Here is a 7,836-nt window from a genome sequence, read left to right as displayed (position 1 = left end):
TTGGTCGTTTAAGACCCTAAGTTTTTGTATCAGGGTGAGAAGTCTTGTAGAATAGCTTTTAGGTATTCAGTAATGATCAGTTCTGCACTAAATGTATAAAAAGAGCTCAGTATCCATTCGGTGAATATCTAATATATTTAAATTAAATTGGCGACTCATTACAGTGACTAAGACATAGAATTACTTTGTCATAAATTATAGGTAATCTGTATTTTCACATTAGCGCTATTACCAGTAATAGAGTTTTAATGTAGTACTTAGACTTTGATAAAGGAGAAATCGTGTTGCCACTAGAAATATGTAAGATGGGAATAGAGAAAAAATGGGAATTTTGGGTGGTGGGATAAAGAGAAAATCTGAGTAAGAATGAGGAATTAGAGAAGAAAAACAGAATAACTAAGAAAATGGAAACAAAGAAAGAAAGTGAGAAGAGTGGAGCAATATGAGTTGAGGAAATGGTAGGAAAGGAAAAAAAACATTATGGAAAGATAAAATGGAAAAATAGAGACTCAAACGTATGACAATGTGAAATAGAGAAAGATCATTGTTATACTGGGAAGCTGAAAAGATACGGAGAGAAATGCCTGTACTAAGTACATAAGTTTAAACAGGAAGTTTTCACATTAATAGTGAACAAATGAAAAGAGATAATATTAAATTTTTGACCAATTTGGTAATGACTAAGAAGCTTGTTTTGCTGCCTGGAATTGCTCTAGGAATCACAGTGATTTGGGTTGTGCAATGGAGTAAATGCATTTTGTTTTCTGAAGACTATGTGAAATCAGAGCACCATTAAGTAACGCTGTCAGATTTGTGTTTATCAAAGTGAACTCCCCATACCTTCCGAAGCTTGGGCTAGGTCCTAAACCAGCACTAGAAATCCAGGGTGAGGTGAAAGGGGGCTGGGCAGCACCCTCGTTATTTCAAACATTAACAAAAAAGTCATGTGTTGTGTTCTCATTTTTCAGAAGAGTTTTCCTCCTTAAGAACATGGCATTTTATTTTAGCAGTAGATTTTCTTTAAACTCACTTTATGTATCTACTATAATACCTTTGGATTTTGCTGTTTGATATCTTGTTAGAGAATTAAAAAAGAAAGCTTTCATGGGGATTTTAGGAATTGGACATTGTGGAGGTTCATATTGAAAAGAATAAAGAAAAGAGGCCTTCTGATTCACTTTCTACCTTTTTCATATGAATAATTTTAATCATAGTATAGAAAAATGGAAAATTCACACATAAGCTTATAACACACAGAGTAAATCACTATACTGAGAGAAGAAAGCTTCTGTACAAACAAGAGGAGATGACTGAATAGCCCAGTATCTTAGTCTGTTTAGGGTTGCTATAAAGGAATACCTGAGACTCCTTAGTTTGTTTGTTTGTTTGTTTTAATTGTTTCAGGTTCATTGAGGGTACAAAGAACAAGGTTACACTGTGTACAGTATAACCCTGCCCCCAACCTTGAATTGATTTGAGTCTTTCTCCTATGTGGCTATGTAGTAGATCTACTTGTAAGGGTTCAACCCTCATAACCCAAACACCTCCCCCCGGCGCCACCTCCCAACACTGCCACATTGGGGATGAAATATCAATATGAAGTTTGGAGGAGACAAATATCAAAACCATAGCAGCCAGCATATCACAAGTTCTGATACAATGGTGCTAAACTAGATTTCTATAAATGTGAGTGTTGGTTCGAGACCTTAAGACCATAAATGCATTTATAATAGAAGATAAATGCGTTTATAATGTCAAATTTTCTCTATTAGCTGCATTTAATATTTTGTAATTCATATGTAGAAGAACATGGAAAAATTGAGTTAGATGAGTGTAATTATATTTGGACAACAAGCCCTATCTCAACAAGAATAAGTATCTACATGTTATTCTTTGGGAATCCATTTTTTACTATACATTTTTATGTAAGAAAATTAATACCAGCAGATATATACTGAGTCCATGAAGAGGCACAGCTAAGTTTCTGTGCTGTGTGTGAGTGGAGTGAGACAGAACTTTTGGAAGTGGGGGTGTGGATGAAATGCATTTTTTTGGCCACTGTATTCTAATATTTCTACCATGTTCCTTTGCATTAACAATGAGATAAAGACTTATGAAAAGAAAAATTAGTGACAATAAACATAAGTACTGTAATTGTGGCCTCCCACAGTTTCTTAAAATAGCCTTCCCTTTGCATTCTAAGAGAAGAATCAGGCTAGGAGTGCAACAATATTTTAAAAATTATCCTAGTCTCTTGAGGAAGAATGAACATTAGCACATCCCCAGACAATTCATTTGGGAGACTTTTGCGACCATAAATATTCAGTTCAGGATTAATTTTCTGACCGTCCGCCTATTTGTCATAGCTTCCTTAATTAAGGCCCTTAATTGAGGAAATAAATATATCATGATATTGAACAGGTATGCTTTCTAAAGCTCTCCCTCCGACTTAACCAACTCTAACTTTTAAAATGTCATGCCATTAAAAGCTTTCCGCAGAAAATTAGAAGACTAATCTTTCAGCACACTCACAGATTCCTGGAAACAACATCATCTTCATATTCACAATTGTCTTAAACTTTCCCTATCTCTTACTTCCCTTTCTCCATCACCACTATGCTAACTAACTTAGATCATTATTAGTTACATCCACATTTACCTAATTTGCTATATAGGAAATTCTATGAATACTTGAAACATTTCTTACTCATTTTTCTTTTTTTCATCTTTGTATTCTGATGTCTCATGTGTTTCCTTCTGTACAGCATGTCTACCTTAAATGCTTGTTGATTTTACGTACTTAAATATAAGGGAAGCATAGGGCACCCTCCTCAGGTAAAAGTAATCAATACTAGTCTAAATTAAATCACTCAATTATATTGTAAAGACAATGTGTTTCTTTGATAAAATCCAATTTATTTTTTTAACTGTAAACTTTATTCAAGACTTAGGGCTAATTCTATTTCTAAGAAAAAAATAATATTTGTTAAGAACAAAATGTGAGTCATTTCTAAACTACAGGTTTTCCTTAGAGATTTGATTATAGGTCTCCATATGTCTCTGAAATGGATCCATAGCTGGAAGTATTACTGGAAAGCAGAGAATGGCTTCTGTAAGAAATGCACATTTCCCTACCTTACAACTAGTATGGGATTCTGCCTAGTGAAACTAAAATGCACATAACCTAAGCTCCTAAAGAAGTAGTCACTTACATGGAATTAAATATCTGACAAATTTATCAGTAAAACATCTACAGGAAAAGCAGGGAGGGAACTGAAAGAGCCTAAGGAGCTGTCAAAGCACAGCACAGGTCTTATCCTTGTGAAGAAAAGAGAAAAGAAAGGAATGGTGAATAAAAGAGCCTTAGACTGGACTGTGATCCTAAAGAATTTTCCTAAAGTTAGTTTGGAATACTTGAACCAAATCTATCCATTGGTAGAGTCCAACTCTTCCAGAAACTAGCCTGCCTTTGAGTCCTTACTAAGCTCAGTCATTGGTTGGGAGCCAACCCTGAGAACAATGGCCTCAGTGCAAACCGTTATGGGTTTCAGACGGCAGTAGCAAGGATGTCTGGTCCATTGTGGTGCCCGCAGTGGAAGATTTGAGAGCAATGTTCGTTTGCCTGCCATCAAAGGAAATGAGACAATGGCGGTAACTAACTGACAATTTTTGTTTTTAAATGTATAATATGATGGTAGAAAAAGGATGATGATAGTTTTTGCTTGTTAAAAAGAAAAATATTAAAAAAGTGGTAGGTCAGATTGGGAGCAAGACCCCGAGATTGCTGTTTTCTGCATAGGCCCTGAAATTCAGCTCTTGGATTCAAATCCTAACTCCTAATCAAGCTTACTTTCGTCTGTTTCCATCTATAAGCTGAGATTAATTACTGTAAGTCTCTTATTTCAAAGTCCTATTAGTTCCTCATATTGTAACATCGGAAGGCACTTTAAAGATCATAACACTCAGCTACATATAACCTCATGGGTTAAGCCCATTCAACTATGAACACTCCAAGTTGTGAGTTTTAGTTTAAGTATGAGTTAGGAAAATAGAGAGTGGATAAGGAAATTAGCTCTGCTTTAATGAGAATGACAAACACCAAAGAGAAAGTTTTCAAAACTGGCTCTAACATACGTTTATGAGTGGTTAGCTAAGGCTAGCGATGGAAGGGATTGGGGAGATGTTGGCCAAAGGACACAAAATTTCAGTGTTTCAGGTAGACATGGAGGAATAAAGTCAAAAGCTCAATAGTACATTATGGTTATTACACTTAATAGCAATATATTGTACACTTGAAAATTGAGAGAGAATGGATATAAAGTATTCTCCCTACCACAAAAAATTAGGCTACAATAGGTTTTTGGTAAGTCTAACTCATTGCAAAAGAAAAGCATTTTTCTCCAAAATGCCACAATTTTATTTCTATATACATATTCTAAAAATGCATATTGTTTTTATATTAAAAACTCAAACCCATAGCTTTGACTATGGGAGCGCATTTATTTTGACAACTATTATATGTTAGTTAAACTCTTTTCTTTTTTTTTATTAAGTGCTTTTCTTTTTTTTATTAAGTGCTCATTTATTTTGACAACTATTATATGTTAGTTAAACTCTTTTCTTTTTTTTTATTAAGTCAAAATATTGAATACTTTCCCAATCTTTAATTACAGAGTAGAATTTCAGTTTACTAAGACAGCATCATGTTAATCTTCTTGCCCTCTGCCCAGGATATAATGGTTTTCTTATAGGGAAATGTATAATTTGTCATAGACAATTAATTTAACTTGTGCCGCTATTAAACTTGAAATGTACATTGATAAGTGGTCTTGAATTTTTTTCTGTCATTGCTATTTTTTGGTTTTACTATGAAGAAGTTATCTATAACATATATGACATCATAACATATATTCCCTCACATCAAATTTATACACATTTGTTTCCAATCTTGTTTAAAAGCTACATCATGATTTTGTAAGTATTTTGTAAAGATTAATTAGTTTATAGTCATGTAATCCATTCAGTTCCTAACAAGACAATTTAAGATATTTGATGTAATTGTTCTGCACATCTATGATACAGAAATAAAACATTAAATGTGGTATAAAATGTATTGTTGAAGACATTCTGCTCTTGTACAACATCTGCTCGCAATGCAGCTTCTTTCCATGAAAAATTAACTGAAACAACTAGTCATATAAAAAATACTTTGAGAACTAGACTAGCTCATTTTTTTTTCTTCTGCAAATTGGGAAAAGATTGGAATTGTTTTACATATTTCACAGGGCTCTAAGTTGCAAACATTTGCACTTTGGCAAATACCACATTGAAAAATTTAGACTGGAAAAAAACACTTATTCTGTCAACACCTTGTTATATGTGTGAAAGACAATTAATTTAATTTACAAAGTGCTTCCTTGTTATACTCTGGAATCCAATAGATTAATCAACATTATTATAAAAAGCTGTATTCATATCACTAACGGTTTGTGTGTAGCTGCTAAAGAGCTTTTTTTCACCATGAATGAAAAAGGTTTCACATAGTTACAATTTTAAATTGAGCATTTTAACACATGATGCAACTGGTAACCTGACTTATAAAAATATTTAAGGGAAGGATACAATAGTGATAAATGTATTTATATGGCATAAACTTTAGGAAGATTGCCACAATTGTTTGACAAGGAGAGAAACACATTACTAGAAATAATTCAGGAGATCAGAACATCATGACAGCAATATTTAAATACTGCAATCCAAAGTCACCTAAAAGAAACAGAAAATTCTCACTCCCCCCTCTGCTCAACTCAGCACAGATAATTGTGTATATATTATGTGAATTACTAAGCATGGACATGCTAATATTCTTTTTGAAAACATCTGTGCAAACTAGAAGAATTATTGATTGGCCTTGGAAATGTGGAAAAACCAGAGATATACATGCTAACAGTCTTTATATGCAAGAAATGAGTATGCCAATTATTATTTTTAATGTTTCCCATTATTTTATTATTTTTAAGTTCAATATACAAATATCCATTGTATACTATTAACAATTAGAGGATTAATCTTAACGTGACAATACAAAATATGAAATACATAGAAATAATTCTTCAGAAAGATATAGTATTTCTATATGGAAAACTTCTAATTATTATTAAAAACATAAAAGGATTATATTATTAAAAATATAAAAAATATATATTGCAAATTTGTTTTTTTTTCTTTTCTGCGTTCTCCCCTCTTACTCCCCCAAAGAGAGAGAAGAACCATCATCAATGACGAATGGCAATTGCAGAAAGCAACACCGAGAGCGGCTTCACGCTCCGGAGAGAACGCCGCGCCTCCTCCTCGTGGTTTCCAGTGCTCTGAACGTTCAGAGAGACTTCAATAGTAACGAACTATAGAAATGATCCGTGCAAGTATCGTCTTTGCAAGATTGTTATTATGATTTTTTTTAGTTGTTTAGGTATTCCTTCTGTTATAACTCGAGCTATTATCTTTTTAGGGATATCAGTATACCACATAGCAAATTTCGTTTAATCTGGGGGTTCAGTAGCAAACAGCTAGCCCACTGGGCGGCAGGCATATCTGATATTGGGTGTTATTTTATATACAAGTACCTTCAGGCTTTCCTGTACATTCATTATAAGAGTAAAGCAATAACACAGTTTTGACAGTTTGTCTAGTTTGGGTTATCTTTTGGATACATTTTTTCACAACCTTCATCATGTCTTACACCTAAGATTAAAGAAGGAAGGTGAAAAAGTCCAAAGCAAACCATCAGTAATCAGTCCCACGCCGCTGCTGCTCATCCTCAAGCTTCTACAGTGCGTAGACCAGTCAGCTCCTGGTATGTGACTGAGGCCCTGGCCAAAAACTGCAAAAAATAAATGAATGCCTTAACCATATGAATATGTGAAAGCATAAGGGAGACCGATAAGCTAATGATCTCTAATAGATAATGGCTCCTTGTACCCATGCCTTATGTGGATACTTGGCTTTGTGATGTGCTCTGATTAATTGCACATAGTCAACTATAATACAAGCTGGAGCTAGAAACACACCTATACACCGAGCTCATCCCTCATCTGCTGGCTGGGACTCATTTACCGACCTGTGGGGAAGCTGTGCTGGCCCTCTATAGAACATGGCTCAGGCAGTTCCTGAGACAAACCCCAGTGATGAGTGAGGTCATATCATGTCATCCATTCCCTTTCACTTAGACCATTAGAAATCAAAGCTAGGTAAGTTATCCTAAGAGTGATCAGTAGAATAAGTGTCAGGCTGAGTCCAGTCTATATTACTGAGCCACAAAATAATGAGAAAATAGAAAGAAGTGTTTTTAAGTATTGGGATGGTTTGTTACAAATTCGTGGTAACCCAGACAAGTTTCCCAAAAGGGGCAAGGCTACTTTCACTTTCAGCTCTAAAGAACAGAGCTGAGCCAGTTTTCTAAGAACAACACTTATTTCATCAAATAGAAAATAATGTAAGAGATTTGTAAAGGAATATGAAACTAAAATTATGTGATTCTGAACTGCAATGTTTTACATAATTTGGTGAGGATAGTCCCTAGGGGAAAGGATGACTGGGCAACAATCGTTAGGTGTTCACACCTTTACCCATCCGTTAACAGATTTTCTTTTAGATGGTAAAGGGAAGTTTAACAGGGAGCTGAAAAGGTTAGGTGTATGGAAAAAGTAAGTGGGAAGTTCTGTTTTTGATTATCGCAGAGAAGTCCTATGAACCAGCCAGCATTCAAAGTGGAAATAGTGGGCCCCAAAGACAGCTCCCTGAACAACAATGTTACCAAGAGAGTAAGAATGGAAATAT

At 34.5% G+C, this 7,836-nt stretch overlaps 1 pseudogene; it reads right to left on the bottom strand.

The window, feature by feature from the left end:
- Nucleotides 1-6,229: 6,229 nt before the first annotated feature.
- LOC111725421 lies at nucleotides 6,230-6,432 on the bottom strand (annotated as a pseudogene).
- Between the last annotated feature and the right edge of the window lie 1,404 nt (nucleotides 6,433-7,836).

Source organism: Otolemur garnettii, unplaced genomic scaffold (assembly GCF_000181295.1).
Source record: "Otolemur garnettii isolate 467f Iridium unplaced genomic scaffold, OtoGar3 scaffold00040, whole genome shotgun sequence".
NCBI classification, from domain to species: Eukaryota; Metazoa; Chordata; class Mammalia; order Primates; family Galagidae; genus Otolemur; species Otolemur garnettii.
This window is presented reverse-complemented; position numbering and strand designations above follow the sequence as displayed.